Below are 14,576 nucleotides of genomic sequence, written 5' to 3'. Positions count from 1 at the left end.
AGGTTGGCAGACGGTGGTGGCCGTCTGCAGGAGAGGCAGATCGACGCGTAACCGTAGGACCGGGGACGGGTGGTGGCCCGCCGGTACCGAACCGGGGAGCGAAGTGAAGCCAGCCCAAACGGCAGGGCCTGCGGACCCCGACCAGGCTTGGAGTCGCTGCTAAACAGGTCAAATCCGTTATTGACCGGAACCCCAGGGGTTTCCAAACAGCCAAGACCCGATTGAAGGCAACCGTCCAAACAGCACAAGGGAAATACAGCTACCGCCACAGCTAGAGTTCCCAGGGCCAGAGCCCGCGGGCAAAAGGGCTCCTCCAGCCCATATACACGCTGGGGAGCAGGTTACCGGTGGGAAGCCATCGGGACCAAAGATACACAAAAGGTGCAGGAAAAGGCAGCCACCACCAACAGTCCGGGAGAAACCACAGCAGCTGGCTGCGGGACCCGTCCATCCAGCCGTTTGTTTTACCAGAGACTTGCATCCATTTGTGGCTGAGTGAGTACTACCGTGCCGTCCGGCACCGCGCTGCGCAGCCAAGCGACCCTGCACCTTGCCAACCCTGCCTCCCCGTCACCTCTCCGGGCCCCGGGACCGCCAAATCCCCCTACCCACAGAGGGGAGAGAAACATCCCAGCTGCTCCCTGCCATCGCTCCCGGGATCCCTGTCAATAGCAGCGGTGGTGCTCCAACCTCACCACAACCCGTGGGTGGCGTCACGGACCAAATCCCCAAACCAAACTACTCCCCTTTCACTCACGGGCGAGGAACGCCGCTCGAGTCCCCGGATCCGGCCCACTGCTCGAGCCACCGAGTAGCAGCAGCGCCGGACCCGAGCGTGGTGAGCGCAGCGCCCTCCCCACCCGCGACAGATGAAGTCTTCAGCTGTAAAGGATTTTCTCCACAGACGCTCAGCACACCTAGAACAGCGCTGTAGGAAGCGTGTTTGAAGCGTGTGCCAGGGCTGCCGCTGCCTGTGTGGTTTTTTTCTGCATGGAGCTGGTGCAGCTTCATCCAGGGCACTCTGCAATGTCTTATTATAATGTAACACTGCAGAGTCTGCACAGGAGAGAGAGGAGATGAGAGCCAAGGATGACTGCAAATTGTTCATTAGCAGCTGTGTATTGATGGCACTTAGATTTCTGTATAACTAACTATAATTTAACTATCAGAACCTCCATAAATGCACAGTTTTACCCTCCTCAGCGTTGTTCTTGGCCACCAGCAATACTAAGAGCTCCTGCACCGTGCCATTACTCTAATTTTACAGAGACCTCAGCATTTTTTGTTCCGCCGAGCATGAATATGTGGCTGGGTGGTATTGGGAGTGTAGTTCCACTGTTTACCAGTAGGAGTCTGTGTTATACAACTTTTACATGGCTATGCTATGTAGATTATTTCTTATTATCAGAGCAATATTGCATACCATTGCATACCATTAGGGTATATAGTTATACCAATACCATTTACTGTACATGAATTATTATATCCAGCAAAGCAAAAACAAAAACACTTACTTAAAGAAGTGGTTCACCTATATTTATTATTTGCTACATCCATATTATGCTGAGAAACAATGTCTCTCTCAAATACCTTATGTTGGCAATAGTGCCTGTGAGAGGCGCTATTGTGGACTGCTGTTCCCCATTGCCTGACCCCCAGGCTCCATGACCTCGGGGATCCGGTGAGGTCACGTCAACTTCCTGGTCACGTAATATCACCGCGGCCGGCCGCAGTCTTCCTGACTCACTGAGCTGTGGGCAGTGTTTCACCACTCGTCACAGCCCAGCGTGTTTCCAGCTTGCAGTGCTTTGCTGTGAGGGAAGAGGGAGGTGATGCGCTGTCACGCTGGGATGTGCTGAGCGGTGAAACCCCGCCCACAGCCAATAACTCACGGAGACTGCGGCCGGCCGCGGTGATGTTACGTGACCAGGAAGTTGACGTGACCTCACTGGATCCCCGAGGTCATGGAGCCTGGGGGTCAGGTGATGGGGAACAGCGATCCACAATAGCGCCTCTCACAGGCACTATTGCCAACCCAAGGTATTTGAGAAAAACATTGTTTCTCAACATAATATTGATCTAGAAAATAATAAATATGGGTGAACCACCCCTTTAAGATACATTTTGCATGGTTTGCTTAATTTATCAAAAAATAATGTACATATTCACATTCCGCACAGAAAGAAAATAGTAGCAGCATTGTAACACTATTTACCTTTAGATTGTACAATTTCTGCCAGGTATGTTTTACCTTGAAATGCTCTGGAGTTTTAGAGTGAACATAATGTGAAAAGCCTTCTGGTGACTAATCTGTCTCAGCTGACTAGTCTCAGGCAAGTACTCGGCCACCTTCTCTCTGCTCCACCTGAATGACAGGTCTTTCCCTTTGAGGTGCGAGGCAGGGAGAAAGCAGCTGAGTACAATATCAGACTAGTCAAGACGCACAGGACCCAGCCAATTTTTCAAAGAATGTTTCAGAGCAAAACATACCGGTTCAGGCAACATTAATCTAATGACAGGTTCTCGTTAATGTTAAAGGCAAGAGAAAACTGTAGCACTCTGTAAGCGCTAAGTTCTACGCAAATATTAATGGTATGAAATTTGGACTGCATTACTGCATATACAGAGGGTGAAATAAGTATTGAACACTTTCCCAATTTTCTAAGTAAATTTATTTCTAAAGGTGCTATGGACATGAATTTCTCACCTGATGTTGGTAACAACCCATCTAATCCACCCAGGCAAAGAAATCAAACCATAGATGTCCAAAAATGTAGTGATTTGTAATACTGTAATGAGAAATTACACAGGAGAAAAAGTATTGGACACGGTTACTGAAATGTATTTAATACATTGTACAAAATCCTTTGTTGATATCACGCTAGGTATGGGGAAGTTCCACGCGTACAGAAGGAAGGGAGAGATATGACCCCTGACCAAATCTTCTGCTGGCTCCAGACTCTCCTGAGCACCCTAGATAGGTTCCGCACCTATGTGTCAAGCAGGATACCTGACCCTGGCTGACCCTGAACTGGGCCCTGGGTAAGCAACAGATGGGATGAGTGCTTAGTTAACCCCACTAAACTCTGAAGGAAGCACAAACAGAGGGAAGTGAATGAATAACTTATCTCTAAGAAGACTCAGGGAGAGGAACAGCAATAAACAACAATGTTTCTTCTGATGAACACAAGCCAACTGCTTGAATCCAAGGAATATAACTCTATCACCAGCATGGACCAAGGGGAAACGTGGGTATTTAAGGACACAATGGGAAGTGATGATGATTAACTGCTGAAAGGTGAGTATTTCCACAGAAACAGAAAAGATGCATAGGATACCATTAACACCACAGCAGGAAGAATAGAATGTCAGGGAGCAGGTTGTGTAGCCTAACGTTGTAGCCTTCTACAGCCGGACACCCCAGGACTTTCTGTCAACCGTGATACACCCATGACAGTTGGTGAGAACAGCTTCAAAACTAGTCACATGCATTGCTCAGATGTAATTTTGGCTTATTTTTCCACACAAACACTCATTAAATCCTTAAGGTTCCATTGGCTCCTTCTATGAACTCTCAGCTATAGTTCTTTCCATATATTTTCTAGTGTATTCAGGTCAGGTGATTGGCCAGGCCATTCTAGCAGCTTTGTTTTCTTTCTCTGAAACCAATTAAGAGTTTTCTTGGCTGTGTGTTTGGGATCTTTGTGTTGCTGAAATGCCCACCCTTGTTTCATTTTCATCATCCTGGTAGATGGCAGCAAATTTTTATCAAGAATGTCTCAGTACATTTGCCCATTCATTCTTTCTTCAATTATATGAGCTTTGGCAGTGCCATATGCTGAAAGTCAGCCCCCCACCATGATGTTCCAACCTCCAAACTTTACTGTTGTTGGTGTTTTTGGGGTAATGCAGTGGTAATGCAGGTATGCAGTGCTGCCTTTTGGCCTCCAAACATAGTGTGTATTATGGCAACTAAAGAGTTCAATTTTGGTCTTATCTGTCTAGACTACATTCTCCCAGTATTTCACAGGCTTGTTTAAATGTTGCTGTGGAAACTTTAAACGCTTTTGAACATGTTATTAATTCAGCAATGGAATCTAAGGACGAGTGTGCATATAGCTATAGAGGTTGTGTATATTACTTATTGTTTTCTTTGAAATAATTGTACATGCAGATTCCAGGTCTTTCTGTAGCTCTCTACATATGATTCTTGGCTCATGGACAACTCTTCTGATAATTCTTTTAAATCCTATGAAATTTTGCGGAAAGCACCTGGTCGTGGACGGTTTATGGTGAAATTATGTTCTTTCCCCTTACTGATTATGGCCGCAATAGTGCTCAATGGAACCGTTAGTAGTTTAGAAATTCTTCTGCAACCAATGCCATGAGTATGTTTTGCAACAATAAGGTTGTGAAGGTCTTGAGACAGCTCACTGGTTTTATCCATCATGAGATGTTTCTTGTTTGGCACCTTGGTAATGAGACATCTTTTTATAGGCCATCAGTTAAACCAGTTAGGCTGCTTTCACACTACGTTTTATTAACATGCGTCATGAACGTTTTTTTGCTGTAAAAGCGGATCCTGCTTTTACAGCAAAAAACGTATGCAAACGCATGTGTTATTTTGCAGGATCCTGTCACTGGATGTTTAGGGGCAGGCATTGGAGTCATGTGATTGGGAGTGAGGGGAACTAAACGTGCCAGACTGGGAGCCGGCTTCTTGCAACTGCGGAGGTTCGTAACCAAGGTAAACATCGGGTAACTTGCTTGGATACCCGATATCTATCTTGGTTACGAGCGTCTGTACACGTAACCAACGTAAACATCGGGTAACTAAGAGAAGTGGTTACCCGATATTTACCTTGGTTACGAGTGTCCGCAGCTCTCAGGTGGGAGAGAGAGACAGGAGAGGGAGGGGGAGAGACAGAGATAGAGAGAGGGTGAGAGAGGGAGGAGAGAGAGGGACTGATCACCCGAGACTGGTTTCTGTGCATGCTCAGTAGAGCAAGCAGGATCCTGTCTATCAGCATGCCAGCGTTCACATACGTTTGCATGCTGTTTAGTCAGGATCCAGCAATTTGCAGTATTTGGACGCAGCTCAAAAACGCTACAAGTAGCGTTTTTGAAATAAGTTAAAAAACTGCAAGTCGCTGGATCCTCACTATAACGCACGCAAACGCAGGTGAACGCATGTTGACGCGAGTCCATTGCAAATGCATTGAAATGAAAACGCATTTGCACTGGATCCGTTTTTGCGTTAAAAAAACGTTAATGACGGATGTTAAAAAAACGTAGTGTGAAAGCAGCCTAAATGGTATTTTTCACTAAGTAAAAGGATTGCTTTCTAATTACCGATATAGATTTCTGCTGGTGTCATGATTTTTCCATGACTTTATGTACCTCTCTTACTTCATGTGCTCAATACTTTTTCCCTGTGTCATTTCTCATTATTACAGATCACTAAATTTATGGACATCTGTGATTTGATTTCACTGGGGGTTCTGAAACAAAGCATCATCAAACCGGAAGTAGGTATAAAAAAATAAAAATAAAAGCCGTAAGATAAAGTAGTGAGGGAATGATTAAGATTTTTTTAATTAGAATATAATAGAAACGTGTTTACACTAAATTAGATTACATAGTAGATTACATTAAATAGACAGACATTTCTGAATTAAATAAATGTCTACTTTGGACCACGTCTTTAACACTAGAACTTCTGGACTCGTGACACCTATATAGAAATACATGGTGCAAAGTAGTCAAAATGACTACCTCAGTAGTTCTAGTGTTAAGGGCACGTAGGATCCAGCACTAACTAAGAACACCATAAGGCCGTCTGCAGATATCTCCATGAGCTCTTCTGAATATCAGACAAGTGCAAGAGCTGCAAGCAGTTTACCTGCATTATTCTTGTCCGTAAATTGGACCAGAATAAGGTCAAAGGTTGGACCAAGAAAAATATCATTCATCTGAAAAGTCCTGTTAAATAACATTGGTCAGCGTGCTGTCCATGTGCTAATCAATGAAACTTCAGATAGCACATGTCCAATTTATATGCTCATCTAAAATGAGCCCTTAGACTAATGGGAGGAGTACTCAGTCATCTATGGAGGCTGTCACCACCTCCAATAGTATACTAAAAGAAACTAACCAGCACCTCCAAACAGAATAAAGCAAGTGTGAACAGGTGCAATCTGCTATGACTGCACAATATACAAACAGGAGAATAGTACAGCCTCTGTAACATGTATGCAGAACCTGAATATATAAAACTTGGACTGCATTATTGCTATATAGAATGTACCCAAAATTTGTTGGCTTGTGGCCCAGGTGAAGTATGTACAATATGATAAAGATTAGGTTTAAGGTCCTAGTGGGCTCTTTTGAATTGGCCAGTTTTTACACTAAGTACCTTTACTTTATAGGTATATTCTGTATAGCAGTAATGGAGTATACATTTTACATATTGATTGTTTGCATGCTTCTTCGCACTTATAGTATGCTGCTGTATTTTTTGTTTGGATGTTGTGCAGCATCTGTTCACACTTGCTTATTCTGTTTGAAGGTTCTGGTTAATTATATATATTCAGTTATGGTCAAAACTGTAATTTAAGTACATATGTAAAACTATTTTAACACTGTTGGATGCAATTTGCACTTGTGCTAGGATGGTAAATGCAACATTTCAGTTATAAACCGATTCACTTATGAAGCTCAGACCTACAACATGGGGTAAACATAATATATGTACTCTAGGGGGATAACAGACGATAGATATCAGCTCACTTTTTTCCAAGACCAGTGGGTGTTAATGCTTTTTTAGGTGCAAGATATGCACTGTAATGTGTTATCTGTACTTTGCTCCCTCTATAATTATTGTGCTGTTAAAGTACATCAGGCGGTAGAAATCCCCCAAAGTTTTAAATGTTTGGATGATTAGTCACAAACCATACATTCTACATTTTTTATAATCTGATGTTTATACTATCTGCTTTCAATCTGATAGATGTAGGAAAATCCAAACTGAAAAATTAGCTGAAACCACATGCTCCATAATCTTGATCCTTATTTCTAGAGATCAGGGTTTTTCATATTTTAAAATCTTTATTAATGTAATTATTAATTGATGTAACATATATATATATATATATATATATATATATATATATATATATATATATATATATATATATATATATATACATATACATAGTCATGAACAGTTCTGGCGCCCTTGAAATTGTTTCAGAGAATTAAGCATTTCTCCCCACAAATAATTGCAATTACACATTTTGTTGTACACGTAATTATTTTCTTTGTGTATGTTAGAACAACATAATAAAACTGAGAAAAAAAGGCGAATTTTAACATAATCTCACTCAAAATCCCAAAATTGGGCCTGATAAAATTGTTAGCACCTTTCTATTATTAAGGGTAAACAACTTTGTTTCAAGCTTGTGATGATTGTTCAAACTCACCTGTGGCAAGTAACAGGTGTGGGCAATATAAAAATCACACCTGAAACTGGATAAAAAGGGGAGATGTTGACTCGATCTTTGCATTGTGTGTCTGTATGCGCCACACTAAGCATGGAAACCAGAAAGAGGAGAAGAGAACTGTCTGAGGACTTGAGAACCAACATTATTGAAAAATATCAACAATCTCAAGGTTACAAGTAAATCTCCAGAAATCTTGACGTTCCTTTGTCCATGGGGAATAACATAATAAAGAAGTTTACAGCCCTGGCACTGTATCTAATCTCTCAGGACGTGGACGGCAGAGAAAAATTGATGAAATTTTGCACATAGGATAATCTGAATGGTGGATAAGCAGTCTCAATCAAGTTCCAAAGATATTCAAGCTGTCCTGCTGGCTCAGGGTGCATCAGAGTCAGTTCGAACTATCCATTGACATTTGAATTAAATGAAAATGCTATGGCAGGAGACCCAGGAGGACCGCACTGCTGATATAGAGACATGTAAAAGCTAAACTGCAGTTTGCCAAAATGTTCTTGACTAAGGCTGCTTTCACACTACGTTTTTTTAACATGCGTCATGAACGTTTTTTTGCTGTAAAAGCGGATCCTGCTTTTACAGCAAAAAACGCATGCTAACGCATGTGTTATTTTGCAGGATCCTGTCACTGGATGTTTAGGGGCGGGCATTGGAGTCATGTGATCGGGAGTGAGGGGAACTAAACGTGCCAGACTGGGAGCCGGCTTCTTACAACTGCGGAGGTTCGTAACCAAGGTAAACATCGGGTAACTTGCTTGGATACCCGATATTTATCTTGGTTACGAGCGTCTGTACACGTAACCAACGTAAACATCGGGTAACTAAGAGAAGTGGTTACCCGATATTTACCTTGGTTACGAGTGTCTGCAGCTCTCAGGTGGGAGAGAGAGACAGGAGAGGGAGGGGGAGAGACAGAGAGAGAGAGGGAGGAATGAGAGTGTGGAGGGAGAGGGTGAGAGAGGGAGGAGAGAGAGGGACTGATCACCTGAGACTGGTTTCTGTGCATGCTCAGTAGAGGAAGCAGGATCCTGTCTGTCAGCATGCCAGCGTTCACATGCGTTTGCATGCTGTTTAGTCAGGATCCAGCAATTTGCAGTATTTGGACGCAGCTCAAAAACGCTACAAGTAGCGTTTTTGAAAAATGTTAAAAAACTGCAAGTTGCTAGATCCTCACTATAAGGCACACAAACGCAGGTGAACGCATGTTAACGCGAGTCCATTGCAAATGCATTGAAATGAAAACGCATTTGCACTGGATCCGCTTTTGCGTTAAAAAAACGTTCATGACGGCTGTTAAAAAAACATAGTGTGAAAGCAGCCTAAGCCAAATTCTTCTTTGAAATCATCTTGTGGACAAACGAGACCAAGGTGAAGCTCTTTAGTAAAGCTCATCATTCTACTGTTTACTGAAGATGAAATGAGGCCTACATAGAAAAGAACACAGGATCTACGTTCATATATGGTGGAGATTCAAAGGTGGTTTTTGGTTTGTTTTGCTCCCTCTAGCACTGGGTGCTTTGATTATGTGCAAGGCATCATGAACTCTGAAAATTACCAAAGGATTTTGGGTCACAATGAGTGCCCACTGTCAGAAAGCTGAGTTTGAGTGCATTTTAGGTCATGGGTCTTCCAGCAAAACAATTATCCCAAACATATTTCAAGTAGCCCCCAGAAATAGATGGAATAGCACTGAAGAGTGCTGAAGTGGCAGAAATGAGTCCGGATCTGCAGTAAATCTCATTGAACACCTGTGGAGAAATCTTAAATTTGCTGTTGGAAGAAGACGCCTTCACATGAGACCTGGAGCAGTTTCCAATAGAAGAGTCAAAAATTTAATTTGAGAGATAAGAAGCTTGATGAGGGTTATAGGTAGGAAGTGATTGATTGCAGTTATTTATTCCAAAAAGTGTGCAACCAAATATTAAGCTGAAGGTGCCAACAATTTTATCCAACCCAGTTTTGTGTGAAATTATGTCCAAATTATGTTTTTTTTCTCTGATTTTTTTTTTTTTGCTTTATCCAATGCACAAAAATTAAATAACCATTTGTATAACAAAACATGTTATATACTTCAAAAAGTGTGAAAGAACTGAAAATATGTCTTATATTCTAGGTTTTTCAAAGTAGCCACCATTTGCTTTGATTACTGCTTTGCACACTCTTGGCATTCTCTTGATGAGCTTCAAGAGGTAGTCACCGGAAATGGTTTTCCAACAGTCTTCAAGGAGTTCGCAGAAATGTTTAGCACTTGTTGGCCCTTTTGCCTTCACTCTGCGGTCCAGCTCACCCCAAACCATCTCGATTGGGTTCAGGTCTGGTGACTGTGGAGACCAGGTCATCTGGCGTAGCATCCCATCAATCTCCTTCTTAGTCAAATAGCCCTTACACAGCCTGGAGGTGTGTTTGGGGTCATTGTCCTGTTGAAAAATAAATGATGGTCCAACTAAATGCAAACCGGATGGAATAGCATGCCACTGCAAGATGCTGTGGTAGCCATGCTGGTTTAGTATGCCTTCAATTTTTAATAAATCCTCAACAGTGTCACCAGCAAAGCACCCCTACACCGTCACACCTCCTCCTCCATGCTTCACGGTGGGAACCAGGCATGTAGAGTCCATCCATTCACCTTTTCTACAAAGACACAATGGTTGGATCCAAAGATCTCAAATTTGGACTCAAAAGACCAAAGCACAGATTTCCACTGGTCTAATGTCCATTCCTTGTGTTCTTTAGCCCAAACAAGTCTCTTCTGCTTGATGCCTGTCCTTAGAAGTGGTTTCCTAGTAGCTATTTTACCATGAAGGCCTGCTGCACAAAGTCTCCTCTTAACAGATGTTCTAGAGATGAGAAGGTGTGTCCAAACTTTTGGTCTGAACTGTATATATACAAAACAAGAATGCCGCGGAGACACTATCCCCGAGGTCAACCATCCTTATCTATGTAGTCTTCTACTAGGCATTGCTCCCACTAGCCAGTTTCCTACTTCACACTGATGAGGGGCAAATACCCTGAAACAGCTGTCTGTGGATGGATACCATGTTTTGGTATAGGCGGTTTCCTTGACTGGAGACTGCCCTTCCCGTGGTTGCTCCTTCCCGGTGAAAGACCTGGCTAGTTTCCTGCCAGCGTTGAGAAACATGTGATGGTCTCTCCACGGCATTCTTGTTTTGCATATTTTCCCAGGGGGCCTTGTTCTAGTGTCACTGCGTTGAGAAACAAGTGATGCTGTCTCCGCGGTGTTGGATGTTGATCTCCCCGAGGTCAACCATCTTTACCTATATATATATTTGTTATTATAGCGCCATTGATATTTATTCCATGGCGCTTTACATGTGAAAGGGGTATACATAATAGGGACAAGTACAGTAATCAGAAACAATACAAGGCACAGACAGGTACAGGAGGAGACAGGTCCCTGCCCACGAGGGCTCACAGTCTACAAGGGATGGGTGAGGATACAGTATATGATATATAGTATCAGTTATTATTCTAACAACATGGTGCAGTTATAACAGGACATATGGAATGTAAATTATGCACATTTTTTTAAATAATGCACCTTTACCTTGTTATAATCAATTATTATAGTTTATAGTTTTTATTGAGTAGCGTGGGCTTACAGTCTCAAAATCACACCAACCCACTGTGAAGATCTAGTCCTCATTTCTATGTCTTCAAGACAAGGGTATTATACATGAGCGGTGATAAAATACATTGTATACCACCAATCACAAGGACAGGTGTTACATTCCCATCTCTCTAAATATAATAATTTCTGCATTTTTGCCCTCCATAAACATTAATGTACTAGAAAAGCATGGCAAGGAGTAGCAGACAGTCATCTGATGACTATGTTTTGCTTTTTAAAAGAAATCTTTCATGCAAAACTGATATCGCAAGAATGAGATTAGATAGATGGATACATCTGAGTATTGTAGAAGAATAAAAGAATATAATTCTATAAATAAGTCCTATCAATGAAAACAAAAATGCAAACAAAATTCCATATATAACTTTATCTATTTACAGAATAAAAGAATAAAACATTGGTGATAGATTAAACAAAGTAAGTGAAATACAAATTACTAAACAATTATTGATGTTTTAGACTCCATACACTTTAGATAACTGTCGACCAAATAATAATTCAACAGACCACTATCTCGTCCGATTCTGCCATAAACAGGAACACTCGGTTTGGCTGACTTTTTTCTAATGTGTAGGGGGGCTTTTACATGCATGACATATGGATAACAATATGATATGGCTATTACTGTCCATTTACCCAACAATGTTAGTTTTTTATTTATTTACTATGCTTACTTATATATAGCACCATCATATTCCACAGTGGTGTACATACATCATCATTACTGTCTCCATTGAGGCGGACAACCTAAATCCCTATCTGTATGTATTTGTAGGGAAAGATGGGGAGAACATACAAACTCCTTACAGATCTTGTCCTTGGTGGAATTTCAACCAAAGACCCCAGCGCTGCAAAGCAACAGTGCAAACCACCATGGAGCCTACAGTATAAAATGCTACTAGTGACTCTAATGCCCATTTGGACAATGGTAATTGCAGCATCAAACATTTCAGCAGAAACTTGCAGAGCGCCGAAAAAGAAAATCATTCTTATAAGATAGATAGATAGATAATAGAGAGATAGATAGATAGATAGAGGGATAGATAGATAGATAGATAGATGGATGAATAGATTGATAGATAGATAAATAGATAGATAGATAGATAGATAGATAGATGGATGAATAGATTGATAGATAGATAGATAGATGGATGAATAGATTGATAGATAGATAAATAGATAGATAGAGGGATGGATGGATAGATAGATAGATAGATAGATAGATAGATCGATGACAGATAATAGAGAGATAGATAGATAGAGAGATAGATAGATAATAGAGAGATAGATAGATAGATGATAGATAATAGAGGGATAGATAAATAGATAGATAGATAATAGAGAGAAAGATAGATAATGTAATAATGCATATAAATACATTTATGAATATCAGATTGAGATTTTATATATATATATATATATATATATATATATATATATATATATATATATACACACACGAGATATACATGTAACATATTATAATATGCAGATAATAAATTGTATAAGATTTAAAAAAAATAATAAAAAATAATAAAACAGACTACTGAAATCAACATGAAACGATTACTAAAAAGATAAAGTGTGTATATAATATAATATAATATATATATACACGTACAACTAGTGTTGTATTCACTGAATTTAGACACACACAGAGCTGAATATAGAATACAATGTTGATAACTAATTGCTAATATATTGTTTATATTGCTCAGATAAATGGTCATCTAAGTATATACTGTACATGGAAGGGATAGATAGATAGATAGATAGATGGATGGATGGATGGATGGATGGATAGATAGATAGATAGATAAAGCTATGTTCATACACTGCATCTTTTGCTGCATATTTGGTGCGTTTTTGAGGTCACAAAGATGCACCTAAATACATGCATTTCCTTCCTCCAGCAAAGTCTATGAGATTTCTATTTTGCTGTCCACACAGTGCATCTTTTGTTCGCTGCATCTTGGCTGCGTTTTTGAAGATGCAGCATGTCAATTCTTTTTGCATTTTTACCACATTTTTGAGCCTTCCAGTCAATAGATTTGACTTAAAAAAAAAATGCATTGGGCAAAACGCAGTAAAAACACGTTGCGTTTTTGCTGCGGTGCGTTATTGATGTATTTTAAGATGCACTCAAGATGCACTGACAAAAAAGATTCCACGTGTGAACATAGCCTTAGAAAGGCATAAGCAGCACCAAGGTAGTAGGGTCAGTGCTACTACCAGGTATATCTGACAATCACAATTATGTTCTAGCTTCTCGTGGAACTAAAAGAATTAATATGTAACTGAAATGTGACTGTGGAACATGGATAAATAAAGTAATCTTACATTTTTCACTTGGCAATTTGGAATGTTTCTGCTACTTCATAGTGGATAAAGAGATGTAGATAGATAGATAGATAGATAGATAGATAGAACATGTTGGGTAATTTGTCATCAAATAGCCATTTTATTAGATACAGACTGGCAGGTGCAGACCACTGGACATTTCTGGTTAGATACCAAGAAACACCACATGTGGGTATCTATCATCAGTCCTTTCTGCATGTGACAAATCCATACTTATATAATTGCATTATACATCTAGTTCTATTTTATCACTCATCATCTTCATGTCCTTAGCGTGTAAGCAGGAAATCTACTTACTGATCCCTGAGGAGGGAGGGCTGTGTCTTCTCACTGATGCTCTTACCACCCTTTTATCAGTCTTGTCCTTCCACGCTCCCTGCCAGTGAGATTTGGTGGAGCGTTTAGTGAGGACAGTGCATAAAAGTGACTTAAGAAAGAGAACAGGAACAATCATTTGCTTCTCCTTTTTCAGATGAGTACCTTCGGAAAGAAGGAAGGAAGGGAGGAGAGAGGAAGTCAACAACCCTATGTTTTCCTGAAAAAGAATAAGGAAATGGCAGATAGATATCTATTTCTTCTATAAAAAATTTGGCTTAAGAGAAGTGAGAAGGAATTCCAGTGACATTCCAGCCTTGACGGCCGCGGAGGAGCACAGCGGAGCTGACTTGACAGCTGTATGGTGGGAATTTTCTCAGGGAATGACATCTCTACGTATAATTAGGGCCTTGAAATACAGTGGCCACACCTGGAGGACTATGGATAACTGACCGTACATAGAGCCTAAATGATACAGGAATAATAGTTACACTGTTATGTCACAATACAGTATATCATAAAAGTGAGTATACGCTCACAATTTTGTAAATATTTTAATATATCTTCTCATGGGACAACACTGAAGATATGACACTTTGATACAATGCACAGTAGTTTATGAATAACAGTGTAAATTTGGTGCCTGCTAAATAACTCTACACACAGCCATTAATGTAAAAAATGCTGTCAACAAAAGTGAATATGTCGCGGGCGGAGGAGGGGACGCCGCGCTC

The 14,576-nt window shown here is 40.7% G+C and overlaps 1 protein-coding gene across 1 annotated transcript in view; it reads right to left on the bottom strand.

The window, feature by feature from the left end:
- ZNF366 (zinc finger protein 366) overlaps positions 1–13,926 on the bottom strand; it is a 72,870-nt gene extending 58,944 nt beyond the window's left edge. The window contains exon 1 of the mRNA XM_075342178.1: positions 13,825–13,926. The gene's annotated coding sequence lies outside the window, so the exon portion shown is untranslated. The remainder of the gene's footprint in view (positions 1–13,824) is intronic.
- Positions 13,927–14,576: the final 650 nt, after the last annotated feature.

Source organism: Anomaloglossus baeobatrachus, chromosome 1, assembly GCF_048569485.1.
Source record: "Anomaloglossus baeobatrachus isolate aAnoBae1 chromosome 1, aAnoBae1.hap1, whole genome shotgun sequence".
In the NCBI taxonomy this organism is placed as follows: Eukaryota; Metazoa; Chordata; class Amphibia; order Anura; family Aromobatidae; genus Anomaloglossus; species Anomaloglossus baeobatrachus.
The sequence above is the reverse complement of the archived record's forward strand: the minus strand, read 5'-3'. Positions and strand labels throughout refer to the sequence as shown.